Source organism: Caretta caretta, chromosome 4 (genome assembly GCF_965140235.1).
Source record: "Caretta caretta isolate rCarCar2 chromosome 4, rCarCar1.hap1, whole genome shotgun sequence".
Classification (NCBI taxonomy): Eukaryota; Metazoa; Chordata; order Testudines; family Cheloniidae; genus Caretta; species Caretta caretta.
In genome coordinates, this window is record NC_134209.1 from 77,051,610 (window position 1) to 77,064,391 (window position 12,782).

The 12,782-nt window shown below is 40.7% G+C and overlaps 1 protein-coding gene across 9 annotated transcripts in view; it reads right to left on the reverse strand.

Moving 5' to 3' along the window:
- Positions 1 to 12,782, reverse strand: part of MARCHF1 (membrane associated ring-CH-type finger 1) — a 493,572-nt gene that overhangs the window by 403,879 nt on the left and 76,911 nt on the right. Inside the window, exon 4 of one of the 9 annotated variants that reach the window (XM_075127786.1) lies at positions 1,355 to 1,512. The exons of the other annotated variants lie outside the window; for them this stretch is intronic. The gene's annotated coding sequence lies outside the window, so the exon portion shown is untranslated. The remainder of the gene's footprint in view (positions 1 to 1,354; positions 1,513 to 12,782) is intronic. 9 annotated transcript variants of the gene reach the window in all.

A 12,782-nucleotide genomic window follows, 5' to 3' on the forward strand; every position in this document is an offset into this window, starting at 1 on the left:
TGTCTACAATATACTAGATGCTGTACAAACCCCAAGGAGGTAATGGTCTCAGGCTGGAAGAGAATTCCTGTCTATGTATGTAATTATTAGTTCATAAAGTGCACCAGGGGTGCTGGAACAAATTTTTACAGTGGGGCTGCTGAGAGCTATTGAATCAAACTGTAAAGACGGTCTATAATGGAAACCACTTCAAGCCAGGGGGTGCTGCAGCATCCCCAGCACTCTATAAAGTGAGGGGCAAAAGCACCCCAAGGTATCTCTCCCTATCCACCTCTCTTTCAGCTCAGATGACAAAAGAAATAGCTTTGGAAGCTGGAAGCAAATCTTGGCCTGAGAATTTGGTCAGCAATGTTACTGGGATCATATGGTAAGGAATTTCACTTTGAACCAAGTTCTAGTACTAGGCAATGTTTTATCTTTATTTCTCTTCTAATCAGCTCTGACTTTAATGCCTTATACTTGTACCCAAAACCTCTCTTTACAGTTAAATAAACTTGTTTTAATTCTTTAATCAAAACTAATCCAGTATTATGAATTATTTGGTTAACAACATTTAAAGTCACAAACCGTTGGATATTGTTCCCTCACAGGGCCAATGGACCTAAAAATATCTGAAATGCCCAGGAGAGGGCTGGACTGTGCAGAATACATATTTGGAGGAAAATTCGGAACTGGGATTGCGTTGGGATCACCCTGCAAGTGGTAACCAAGGCTGTTGGAAGCCAGAGTGAGACTTGAGTGTGCTGGCCGGCTGCAGCTATGCACAGACACTCAGGGTGTGATGTGCATGTGGTTTGGCTGTTTGTGAGGGGCCCAGGTTGGGAGCTACAGCAGCAAAGGATAACGAAGCACCCCAGGTTGCAGGACAAGGGTGACAACCCTTCACTGGTCTGAATTGTACCCCAGAATGTCAAACACCTATGTCCCCCTTTGTGGATCCAAGCTTGGGTTTGTATGGATTTTGAGCTGACCACCACTACAGGCAAGTATTTACTTATGTACCGCGTAAGTTTAACATTGTCTTCCTTTCTTACAAATTTTGCACAATTAAGTATTTACACAATTAAGTCATGCTTTCACTCAAAGGAATCCATGTCACTTTGTGTTCCATTCTGGAACACTATCTAGTTTTGCCAACAAAACATTAACTAAACTTAAAATAGATTATAAATATCATTATTTCTCAATTGGATTATATACGTCACTGTTGTCAGTACTGCACAAATTAAAAAGCTTCTCATAGTCAAAATACAACTCCTAATAAGACTATGTAATAAGAGATGTTTTAAAATCCCACAAAATGTATACTTTGTAATGTTTTCAATGTAGTATGATACATAAACATTCAACTCACCTCTAGCGGCCAAACTGTGTCCAGACTTATTCAGAGTTTGGTCCAGTTAATATGCTATACTTCACAATACTTTTTCAGTGAGCTGTGAGAATTTAGATGCATGTGTGTTTCATCAGTATCAAAATGTATCCCTATGGTCCAACTTCAATGCTGGCTCCCTGTCAAAGGAGGAGGGAGAAAGTAACAAGATATTCTAGGCAGGTTGGTAGCACTGCTATTATTAAGGTTGCCTGACACTTCCTATACTTCCTACACTTCAGTTGGTTACAACTTTGCCAAATTAAACTGGCTGGGCTGAAATTGTGTGAGCTGGATGTCAGACTCCGAAAGGATTTTTTTTTTTTTTTTAAATTTCAGCCAAAATGGTTCTGTGGATTTAGACAAAAAGGTTAGGGGAAAACACATTGTTTTGCCCATGTGAAAACATCCCAGTAACATTTTCTAGCACCCTAACGCTTTGGAGCAGAGACTTGTAATTTGGCAGGGCACTGGCATTTGTCAGTGATGTGCCTTTTGCCATCCCTGTGAAAATCCAGTGACATTTATCCAAGTCTTTTTTTTAAAAGATCACATATGACTCATACTCAGAGACTTGCTACAGCATCAAAGTTAAATTCTATGAAGATTCCATGTACACTGGGCATTCTCCAGCTGTGGGTTGATGAGAATTTTCCTGGAAATTGCTGCTCTAGGCTATTAAGGTCTGGGCTGAGACCATGATCATGCCAATGCATGACCAAAGAGACTGTCTCTCCTGTGCTCTCAAGTCACTGTCTTTTGCTTGGCCCAGATAGCACAGAGAAAGAAACTGCCTGATTCAGATGCAGAAGGGAAAAGACCTGGACCTCAGGGAAGAGCAAGAGGACTAGACTGGGGCAAGAAGCCTAGGGAGAGAACTGGAACTGCAAGGTAAGAGAGGAAGTAGTGGCTAGTGGTAGTTAGGAGACCAAGATTTGGTAAGGAGCAATGGAGAGTGAGAGATTGAATCCGTGGAGTAGGAGAGAAAGGAGAGTGATCTGACATGGGGCTGTGATATAGGAGGGAGAACTGAGACTGGCTGATCAAAGAGACCAGGACAAGGAAGCAGGGGGTTAAGCATGACATACATTGGACAAGGAGTCCATGGAGGAAGACTGGGACAGGGAATGGGAGACAGATTGCAAGCACATGAGGGCAGACAAGGAATGGGGGTTGATGGGGAGGAAGACTGGGACTGGTATAAGGAGTCTGGGGCAGGGGTGAAACAAGGAGAAAGACTGGGATTTGAAACCTGGACACCGGGACAGGATAAGGAGCAAGGGCTGGGAAGAGACAGGACTAGCACAGGTTGGAGGGAATCCAGTTTGGGAGAGGAGCAGTCAGAAGAATCTATGCCCACTAGAGCAGCCTCCCCTCTAGAGCTTAGAATGGAACCCAAGTTGCTTGCATCTTCCCATTCCTCTGCTGTCAGCAAATGAACACCATTGGCAAAGACTTCCACCCCCCATAGGGGCAGGAACTAGGGGTGCGGGGTCCTGGCCACCAGCCCCCACACGCCTGGCTGCCAGCCTCAGCTGTGGGGGGTGGACAGGGGTAAGGGGACTGGCTTTCAGCACCTCCACAATTAAAAAATGTTCCAGCACCACTGCACCCCCCTCTAACACTGGTCCACAGAAAGAGGATAATGTACCACTGCTACCAGTTACTCCATTAGCTCAAGTGATAGAGGTTCAGTGTATGTAAAGGTTCCAACCCCGAAAGGATTACATTTGACAGCACACCAGTGAAACAGGGAATGCTGGGAGAAAAGCTGGAAGCAACCCAGCCACATGGACAGAGCAGTGCCAAAGATTAGTTAAAGTTTCACTTGTTCAACTTAAACTGCATTCTGCTTCACTCTGTGAATGGTGGCGGTCTAAGCTGTAAATTCCCTGCACTACAGCAGCTGGCAGTGTGAGACATGGAACTGTCTGAAGCTGCTCTGGATTTTGTGGATACAAATGTAGCCAAGCAACAGACGCAGTGGGAAAGAGGAAGTCCAGCACACACAGCTGGCTATGCAGTAGGACAAGAGCAGCAAGGAAGTGTAACTGTTACTTTGAGTTACTGGGGAACAAAGCAGAAAGGGCTTCAGCACTCAAGCTCACCACTGCCTCAAGCCTCACAGCAATCCTAGGAACCCTGGGCTGCCACACCCACAGCGAGATGTATTTACTGTGGGAGACAGAATGACCAGGTAAAGGAGGAGTGCCCCACACTAGGACAGCGCTGCAAGGAATGTGGCAAGTTAAACCACTTTAGTAGAGTGTGCAAGAGCAGAGAATGAATCTTTCTGGGACCTGTCAGTCATTTACAAGAGGGGGATGGCCTGTTAGAGAGCAGTAATGACTTCATGGTGCTCCTTCAGTCCTAGAGAATATCAGTTTCAGATTGTTGGGACAGGAAAGCAACCAGGGACAATACCAACTTCCGTGCATGCAATAAAGTTAATAGGGAAATGTGCAATTTCAGCTGGCTAGCTGGGCCTCCTGCAGTGAGATTGCTTGGGCTGAATTGGACTCAGCCACATGACAAAAAGCAGGCACGTGCCAATATTGTACAATGAGAGCATAATCCAGCCCAGAGGAAAATGTGACCTCATAGTAACTAAACTGAAAAAATAACAGTTTTACTAACTGAAGTTTGTGGTGGTGGATAAGCACCATAGACCCCTCTTGGGGAATACAGCCATACAAGCCAGGGATCTGATTAGGATACAGTGCAAAAAGGGGGAGTCCCATGGACAATGGAGACCATTTTAAAAGCATATGGGGATGTTGTTTTCATGGACAACAGGTGCCTCAAAGGAAAGCTCTGACTTGAAGTAGACCCCACAGTGGAACCTGTGTGCTTACTACAAAGTAAAATTCCAGTTTCACTGTGTAACCCAGTACACAAGAAACTCAAAAGTCTGCAGAGTAGGGGTATCATACCAGCTACAGAGACCAGTACAGCCTGGGTAAGCAGCATGGTGGTGGTAAAAAAAGCCATTAGACGTGTGATGCATCTACACAGACTCAAAGTTTCTAAGCAAGCATTGAAAAGATGCTCACAATTGATGACATCTTGCCAGAACTTTACCAAGCTAGAATCTTTACAGTCTGCTAGGTAAGGAATGGGCTTTGGCACAAAAGCCTGGATAAAGAGTATGGCATGTTGACAATCTTCACAACTCCATTTGGTTGCTATAGATAGATGTGCAGGCTGATGGGTATAACACAGAGGTGTTCCAGAGGAGACTCACCAAAGTGCTGGAAGGACTGCCTGGGGTGAAAATAATTGCAAGTATCATCCTCATTGTAAGTGAAAGGAGCAATGATGTAAAATCTGAAGGAGACCATGAAAGAAAGCTCCAAGCTTTCCTACAGCAATGCAGGAACAAGAACAACTCAGCCCAGAAAAAAATGCAACTCAGACAGCATGAGGTGACCTACATTGGACAACAGCTTCCAGCAGAAGGACTGAAAGTAGATCACAACAGGATCAAGGCAGTCACAGACATGCCAGTTGATGTGAAAGGGGTATAGCACTTCATGGGAATGAGAGAACTTCAACAGAAAATTTGTCTGGAGCTGGCTGGGGAAGCAGAACCCATACATCAGCTCACAAGGAATAGTGGGACTGGGCAGGTTCCCAACAGCAAGCATCTGACATGCTGAAACAAATGATAATGGATGCCTCCGTCCTGAAGTACTACAAGACAGGAGAGCCACTGACACTCCAGTGTAATGCATTGGGGAAAGGATTGGGTGTAGCACTTTTGCAGGAGGGGCTGGTCGCTTATGCCAGCAGTGCCATGTAACACTGAACATGGATACACTCATTTGCTCAACTTAACCTGCATTCAGTTTTACTCTTTGTGAATAAAACTGTTAATCTGATGTCAGACTTGTGTGAGTGCCGAATCAAGCCCCAAATTAGCTGTCCAAGACTCACAGCAAAATGACAACTCAGGAATTTGTTTCCTAATCCTGTGCTTAGATTCCCACTCCTCCCATCCTTTCAATAGCGTATTTAATAATCATAAATATGCCTACAAAGACTACTGATACTGGATACTAAACAGGACATGCCTTTTTCTGGAGCTTGATTTTCACAACAGGCTGAGCACTCAACCTTTGTATTTCAAATTTGAAACACCTCAAAAGGGGCTTTATTTTCAAATTTGTCAGTCACTTTAAATTTTATCCTTCTTCTTTGCAACACTATCCTTTGAGGAAAAAAACATTCTACATGTTGTAAGGAGGTGGTTTTGTAACAAAAATGTCTATATCCATTAGGTAAATAGGCAAACGCTTACTGGGCTATGTTCAACACCAGTAGTTATTAGGAGACTGAATATATTTAAAGCCAAATTCAGTAACTATACTGGTCAGGAAAAAAAACATACTGCAGTAAAGATCTTAATAATTACGGAGAAGTGTGTTACCATAGTAGTGCTCTTCCTGACATTTCTGCATCTTTCTATTCATGAGTAACAATTCTTCGTTACGCAGCAATATGCTATGCACACTTTGATCATACTATGCTCCTTTGCAGAATTAAAATATGTGTTTTGACAAAGTTTCAAAGTATAGGATATATTATATATATATATATATATATATATATTTAAGTCAATGGCCATTATATATATATATAGGCCATTGACTTAAACCCACTGATTTCATACACTCTAAGATTTGGGGGTGGGGGGCGAGTCAGTGACATCTTAAGTAGGCCATCGCTGATGCTAAGAGAGAAAGTCTCTTAAACTTAACGGTATAAAATTTTTGTAATCCATGCTTTGTCTTCTTTCCAATTCTCCAACCTCTAACAATTTGTCATGATCTAATATTGACTTTACACTGATGAAAGTCTTTTTGACAACTAGATAAAACACTTGGCATTTAAAAATATATTACTAGATTGTGAAGAATTAGCTTTCTGTTCTTTCTGTCTCCTTTTTAATTTATCCTACTGTCTGGGGTGTCAGAACTTGACAGAGCTAAAGATACATATTTTTTAAAAAAAATCTTAGTGGCATTTAAATGATGATGCATTAGCAAAATGTTCTAAAGTAATGGTAGAAATCTTAATTTGATCAACGCTTTATATTTAGATGCCCTTTCAATACAGTGTATCATTTGTTTTTTAAATCTGTTCCAATTTATCTCAAAAGCCACTTAATACAGTTTTCCAATAATAAAGGGGGCTGCTTTCTTGGTTCATTTTTCTGGCACTAACATGACTCTGAAGACAAATGGCATTAGGGTGCTATTTGAAAGCAGCAACAATGAATTTTATCAGGCTTTTAACAGCCAGGATGTTCAAAATACAGATCAATTTACTGACGTGGATATTCTATTTTGTTAAGGTATTAGTGTTCCTAATTGCATGGTAATTCTCAATATATCTGGGAATGCATGTGGACTGCTACATGGGAGTAAAACGGAATTGGAAGCACAAGACTAAAAGAAAGTAAAAAAAATGTCAAGTCATACGGGATTCAAATCTTTCTTAAATACTTCCTACCAATCGCTCTTTCCACGTTCAGGACTTCTGAGGTAAAATAATTTACAATAGATGTGGTATCATGACTAAATTTGAAACTAAACTGAGACATATCCCTTGAAATGAGAGATGATCCTAAAGTATCAGGGTTGTGGAATATTAATTTCAGAGCCATGAGTACTCCTTTTCTTTTTGCGAATACAGACTAATATGGCTGCTACTCTGACGTCTGTGAGATTGACTGTAGAAGTTAACACTGAACTAAAACACTCATATACTCAAGGGTTCCCACTTTCAAAAGGAGGGTTCCTAGCCCACTACCCACATCCTTCTCTTCCACCAGACCACCAAAAAAATATCCTTAAAAAAAAAAAGTACCTAATAATATGTATCCAGATTGGTAGAAGCAGTGAAATTATTTTTTTCCAGTATTTTTCCGTGTTGTTAAGTTTGAACTGTGTCATCCAAATCATTACATGGACCCCATCACTGCAGTGTCAGAGGACATCACAAATATTAATTTATCCTCATGCCACCCTTGTGTGACACTATTTTACAAGTGAAAAGCTGATCCAGAGAGATTAAGCAATTTGCACCAGTTCATTCAATATTTTTTTCATTCAAGAGTTTCATTTGTTAGGAGAAACCAAAAAAGTATTTTCTTAACGTATTTTCAGAAGCAATAACGTTGGCCTTCAAGAAGAACCAAAAAAATGTCATTAAAATCTAATCATATTGATGGCGTCTTTTGAAAAAAGTTATACTACAGTCAAATCTAAGATGACTTTACAATAAATGCTGCTTTCTGTTTGACTTGGTCTATAAACTTGCTTTCCAGGTATGATATATCATCTTCAATGTCTTTTTTTATTTAACTGCATAATGTGGATAAAAAAAACGTATGCACTTCTAGTTTTTCATTTCAAACATTTCCTAATTAATAACTAACACAACATTCACTACAATAATGATATGGCATTTTGAATTAGGAGTTGCTTGAAAACTAATGAGTTGGTCTAGGTTACATAAGGATGATTAATTCATAATTTGCTGAGAGGTACTCCATCATAAAACTCACTTTTATTGATCAGATACCTTGGTTCTAGTTGCTTATTCTTCCTTTATCCTCTTGCACCTGCGGGTGAGTAAAGCATCCACCAGTTTCTGTGATTTATTTCAGTCCTGTGAAGGTCTGTTCACATTTTTGTGTGTCACAATGAATCTGGCTGCTTCTTCTATTATTCTGTATAATGCTTCTCTAGGTCACCCAGCTAGTATCCTTATTATCACCTGATGTGGAAATCTTGTGGATGGCATCCTTAAAGCCTTACCCCATTTGATGCTGTAGGTTGGTTTGGTCTACTTTGAATTTCTGATGTTGCAAGAAAACTCTTTCCACTCTGAATATCTTTCAGAGGCATTTGCTTTGGAATGAGTTGGCTATCTATCAATTTCTGTTCCAGATTTCCATAGCTCTGTTCAACGAAAGAGGATAGACATGATACCAATGTTAAAAAAAAAAAAATCAAAATTGTGTCCATGCCAATCATGTTACTTTTCCAAATCTTTTCAAGCTTATGAAAGTTGTTTGCCTGACATCTAACATGGTTTTGCTGTCATTGCACATCTCACTCCCTAGATAGGAAAAGTAACTTTACTTCCTTTAGTGTTTCTTCCTCTATTCTAATGGTTGCTTTTGGGGCACTGATAACCATATTTGTCTTCCTCTTGTTGATGAACAACTGAATTGGTTTTGCTGTGTCTGCCAAAAGCTGGGTCTTTTCTTCCATTAAGTGATGTGTTGAACTAAGCAGGAACAGCTCATAAGCAAAAACAAGGTCATCCAATTGTGCTTTATCATTTGTTCACACAATACCTAGGTTGTCTGCTGAGATTACTTTATGACCATGTCATGAGTAAGAACAGCCATACTGGGTGAGACCAAAGGTTCATCTAGCCCAGTATCCTGTCTTCTGACAGTGACCAATGCCAGGTGCTTCAGAGGGAATGAACAGAACAGATAACCATCAAGTGATCCATCCCCTGTCACCCATGAACTTTAGTTCTTTTTTGAAACCTGTTATAGTCTTGGACCAATGACTATAGTGGGGACATAATACACTTTTGCCTTACTCCAGTTGTCACTTCAGTTGCTTAATCCCAATAAATACAGTTTCCTATTGCTATGCATACACTATATTTCAGAAGCCAGTAGTATAGTAGGGGGTTTCACAAACACTCCTTTAGCTTTGGAATTGCTAGATTGCATGACTTTGCTTATGCTTTCTTTTGTTTTTTATTCCTTCGGTGTGTTAACTGACAGAGACAAAGTGGGTGAGGTAATATCAAGCTTATTGTCCCCAACTCTGGCTTGAAGCCTTTTAACACTTGTCTCCTTCCCTTGTTTTTAGTTTAAATTGTTGCTTCTAGGTATTATAAATTGTCCATCTTATAAACATTCGTAGGCTATTACTAGGGACTTCTGAAAGGAAAATGTAGGACTATCCCTATTATGCCATTTATATTGCTAAAAAGTTCTTATAGCCTAAAGCAGAGCAGAACATTAGAAAACTGACACCACAATACTACCCCCTCCCCCCCAAGTCAACTAGCATGTGAGTGTGGTGTTGTTTAGCATGAGTAAGGATTACAGAATTTAACCCTAATTAATTGCATCTGAGCGGTCCATTTCTTCACTGCAAACCCAGGGGGGACAGATCAACATTCACGTTGCACTTCCCATCAGTACCCGAACCAGGCTGGGGAAGCTAATGATCCAACCAGCGGACCAAATTCAGTGATGAATCCTGGTCATATACCACCTGAGGCAAATTGTGCATACGCCAAGATGATGACTGCAAACCCTATACCCTCAAGTTCTTAGCTCTGATGTTATATTCTACCATGTAAAGCTTTCTCTCAAAGCTGAGATTTTCTCTAGTTGTAACCTCTAAAGCTTCTCAGATGTTTTCCATTTTTATTGTTAAGGTTTCGTTGTCTTGTTTTACAGTTTCCAGCATATTCTGGCAGATATTTATAGACCTTGCAGCTTCCAGCATTCATCTCACAGAGAGCACCAAGCTTATCTTCATATGTTTTAAAATTTGTAATCCAGATATTTTAATTCAATACTAGCAGGGTTACCACTTCTTAATTGGGCATAAAACACACGAAGCACAGAGTTTACAAAAAGTAACAATCCCAACCTTGGGGAGTAAGACATGACATTGCACTCTTTGTCTTCAAAACACAAGATACAGTATCTTCATGCTTTGATTTAAGTGATTAATGTAGAAAAATATAATGCATCCAACCAGGCTGATGGTTGGATGCATTACAGGACACTGTTCAGGACACTTTTCACTTAATTAAAAACAATTATTCTTCTCGTGCTCTTTTTGGTCATGATCTGGCTCTCTTCAAAGTGTCCAAGCTTCAGCCACTGGAGGGAGCTGTATTTAAAAAGTTTTGATCCAAGACTGCATTCTGATTGATAACCCTGTCCCTTACATTAACAATAGTTTGCTGACATATCTATGTGTGATTGATGTGCCAGTGTTGACGGTGATGTAACTAAAACAAATATGAAAGAAGCACCTCCACAATGTGAACCTGCAATGATTTCTATATACATTTGCATACAGCTTGAGGGCTAGTGTGCAGGAGCCAAATGAAACCTGGTACAGAGAGGAGTCACTGATAGAATGAAAACCATTTCTGGCTGCACAGAAAAGTGATCTGCAGAGCACTAATGGGCCAGCTGTACATAGTTCTCACTGTATTGTACATAAACCACTATTCTCTCAGATTTAGGTCTGAGCTCATTATTATGTAGACACATACATTTACTACTAATAGGCCAATATAGTTATTTCAAGAGAAACAAAACTTAAATTGATAGTCAACCCAGGATGCCCAGTTATTGAGTGTGTGATACCCTGGCACCCCAATATTCACCACTAACATGTAATTAGGATGTGTTTTGTACAAAGTAGGTCTTGTGAGGTATCATTCTAAAAGTCTTGATCTGCTAGACATTAATATCTCATTGGATTGTATGTGTTATTGTCATATGTGAAGTTAGGCTATGTATGTGTTACTGAAACCTGTTGTGAGATTGAAAACACCCTCAAGCAGCCTTTCAGGTACAACTGTAAAAAGGCCAAACAATGTTAATGGATTACTGAGGAAATGCACACAAGCACAAGGATTATCCCAGGAACTGTGTACAATAGAAACCTCTTCAAGATAGCTCTACACAATGGGAACTGTTTGATCCAGGTCACAGCAAAAGAACTTTCCAGCAAGTGGGAAGAAGGGTTAAAAGGGAGACAATGACATCATGAAAGGACCTCGATGTCCCTGCAACACCACCTGCGAACACCTGAGGGGCAAGGACTGAACTGTGGGAATTGATGGTCCCAGACTAGAAGGACTGCGTATGAAAACCTGGGAAACCCAAGGCATCTTGTGCCTTATGAGTCTGTCAGCCTGTTTATCACTCGGGGTGAGAATTTGCTAATTTATATCCTACTTATCAAGTGTGTTAAGCTGTGCATATCTTCCTCTACACTGAGGGAGAGGGTGGATTTCATGAGCTTACGCTGTATAGTTCTCTGTCCAGCGCAAGATGATATAATTTGGGATTTACACTCCAGAGGGGGTGCGCACTTGAATGCCAACTTTCTTAGCCTTCCCATGCAGTACTGATTTCAGTGTCTTTCTGCAGTTGGGTGTGTCTCTACCTGTGTGCGTGTGCTGGAGGAGGCTTGAGGGCCTGGCTCAGCAAGACAGTGTAAGAGAGCCCAAGTTGGTGGAACAGGTGGGTCCAGTCGTACCCCAGTACGAGGTGGCACCTTGGAGTGGGGGGGTAACCCGTCACAGAGTGGTCTGAAAATAAGTTTAGAAGAGCAAATCCACTCAATTATACTGTAGTGAATCACAACCCTTCACAATGGTTACTTGTCTAGACAAATTGTGGTGCAGAAAGATAGACAACAGAGTAGTATGAACTTTTTCAGCACAGTTTTCCTCACAGGCAATAATGTCAAAAATAAAATCCAGAGAATTATCTTCACTGTGTAACCATGAAATATTCATTTGGGATCTTAAATATTTCCATCAAAGTTCTTCCTTCTCCTCTATCACTGTGGACAACTTCACCATCCTTCCTGTCAGTGTCACCCAAACTCACAACCTGTGGGTCATCTTTGATTATGCTTCTCTTTTTATCCCTAGATGAATGCTTCCATTAAGTCCCACTCCTGTCACTTCTTTTCCCATCCTCTCACTCCATTCCTGCTGCTAAAATTCTGGTCCATCTATCCTTTTGCCACCTGCTGTCATAACCACTAACATCTTTCTGCTCTTCTTTCTCCTCCAGTCTATCCAAAACACTGCCTCAAAGATTCTCTCTCTCCACTCACCACTGGTGTGTCCATATCTCACACCTTTACATGTTCTTTCCCTGGTTTTCATTAACTTTCCATATCAAATTCAAGCTGGTATTCCTCTCTTTCAAGGCTCTGTATGTAAGTATTCCAAGTCATTTCCTCCACATCATCTCCTGTTCTCTTTGCACTTTCCAAGCTTCTCTCAATTCCTTCCTTCATCTCCTTCACCATGCCTAACTTCATGCCTCTCTCATTCTGCCACTTACATTTAAAAAAACAGACTGTTCACTAATTTCCTTCCGTCTTCTCTTTCCTGATGGATTCTTGCTAAAAATAAAACTTGGAGCTATGTGCTTGTCCTATTGTGCCTTTTCAGGGCAAGGATCCTTATTTATTTAGGGTCTTTAATTATGTACACAATGACAGATGTACACAGCCCTGTACAACGGGTAAATTACTACTACTATTATAACCACTTGTGTAAGATGGGTATGATTTAACATTTAGAGAGACTTTTTAAAAGT